Source organism: Chinchilla lanigera, unplaced genomic scaffold (assembly GCF_000276665.1).
Source record: "Chinchilla lanigera isolate Chin_1 unplaced genomic scaffold, ChiLan1.0 scaffold00254, whole genome shotgun sequence".
Classification (NCBI taxonomy): domain Eukaryota; kingdom Metazoa; phylum Chordata; class Mammalia; order Rodentia; family Chinchillidae; genus Chinchilla; species Chinchilla lanigera.
The window spans coordinates 72,944-75,267 of NW_004955655.1; positions in this window are offsets into that span (position 1 = coordinate 72,944).

Sequence of the window (2,324 nt, forward strand, 5' to 3'; positions counted from 1 at the left end):
GCTTTGCCGCTGAGCTAAATCCCCAGCCCTGATGTCCAGCTTTTTTAGAACTTGGTTGCTCACCCACATTTACTCCCTGGAATCCTTCTCATGAGTTCCACATTACAGTGCCCGAACCCCTTCTTTCCTGGGGCTCTCCCACTGCCTCCCCAGGCGCAGGGCAGTGGAGGGAGGCAGGGGTCTGTGACCTGTGGCTTCACAAAGATCTGTCTTTGCATCTTATCTTTACTACTTACTAAGTTGGAAATCTTGAGAAAATTACTTTGTTTTTCCAAACTTGCTTTCTCATCTGAAAAGGGTGATACAGAGAACAATAAGAATAATAAACAGTTTCTTGAGTCCTCAAATTTGAATAAGATGATGTATACGATGCACCTAATAAAATGCTCGCCCCTAAATCCATGATTAATTCACGGTAGCTAGTTTCGATTGCTTGGGTTTTGTTCTTAAGTACATCTGCCCTCAGCCTCTTGCCTACCGTGCCCGAAGTCACTGGCCTCAAACTGCATGCAAACATTAAAAATTCGTTCTTAAAGCCTAACGTAAGAGCGTATAATGGAAGAATGACAGCAAACCAACAAAAATAATATAAAAGTGTGGGATCGTCTCAAAGCAGAGCAAACCCATCCACCTCCTTCAATAGTTTCCAACAATACTGGTGTGAGACAGGATGTAATGGGGGCTAGCACGACGTCACTGAGGAAGAGAGGACAGTGAGCGTCGCAGACTGGAAAAAGACACATCGTACAAGGTAACACTGAAAGGCCACACCATCTAAATCCTTCTCATCCATCCTTACTCAGAACGTTCACTAAGGGGCTCCATTTAATATGTTAATTAAGAGCTCTGCCCTGGGGCTGAGGATATAGCTCAGCAGCACTGCACAGCACCTGTCTGCCAAGCACAAGGTCATAAGTTCGATTCCTGGTACCCAAAAAAAAAAAAGAGCTCTGCCCTGGAATCAGGTTCCATGCTTTGAGGAAGTAATTCAACTCCCTGAACATCAACTTCCTCACCTGCAAAATGGGAATATTGGTGGCTACATCTGGTTGTTAGAGGTCTCAGTGAGGAAGTTCTAGCTGGTTCAAGCTGGTTCTCCTCTCTCCCTCAGAATGCTCCCTTATCACCATGTCCTTCTTAGGACGTCTAACTAGAACAGAGGAATATGCACTGAATAGTCACAAATATATTTAAGTGTTTTAATTTTCTAATGATGGAAAACTTCCAGCTCTGATTTATTTCAGAACTGCAAAGAAAACAGCTGAATCTGAGATGAATACACACTTCTCAGGCGAAGAAGTACAAGCAACAAATAAAGATAAGAAAAGGTGTTCAACATCACTGGTCATTTGAGAGGTATAGATTACAACAAAGCTGAGATCCCATCTCACTCCAGAAAGAATGGCTATCATCAAGAAATCAATGAATAACAAATGTTGGCAAGGCTGTGGGGAAAAAGGAACCCTTCTCTACTGTTGGTGGGAGTGCAGATTGGTACAACCACTGTGGAAAAATCAGTGTGGAGATTCCTCAAAAAACTAGGATTAGAGGTCCCATTTGACCTAGCTATTCCCCCACTGGGTATCTTCCTGGAAGAATTAAAAACTTTATACCACAGAAATATATGCACACCCAAATTTATAGCAGCATAGTTTGTAATAGCTAAATCCTGGAAACAACCCAAATGCCCATCAACTGAGGAATGGATAAAGATGTGGTTTTTTAATACAGTGAAGTACTACTCAGTCATAAAAAGGATAAACTTGAGACATTTCCAGGTAAATGGATGAGACCATACTCTTGAGACCTTGAGACCATACTCTTAAGTGAAATAAATCAGACACACATGTGTAAATATCTCATTATTTCCTCGGTGTGAGAAACTGAAAGAGTAAATAAGGTCCAAAATGTACAACAGATATTGTGAAATAGGAAGAAATTCTTCAAAAAGAAAGAGGAACTAGTGAGAGGGAAGGAGGAAAGGAAGGAAGAGAAAAGAAAAAAACAATAAAAGAAGGATCAAATGGAAACAAGGCTTTGTAAATGAGGAGAGGAAGAGGGATTGAAGGGAGGGGAGGGGACTGAGAAAAAAGAGGAATCAAGATATATCACATACAGATACAAATCCCCTATGATGAATATGATCTTTGTATATATCTAAATTGTACTGATAAACTTAATAAATAAAAAAAAGATGAGATTAAAAAATTTCACTATCAGTCAAGAATTTTAAAATCCTGTGTTTTTTTTTGTTTTTTGTTTTTAAGAATTTTAAAATCCTGTGTTATTCCCTGTCACTGATGGGAGACTCCTCTTGGAGATTC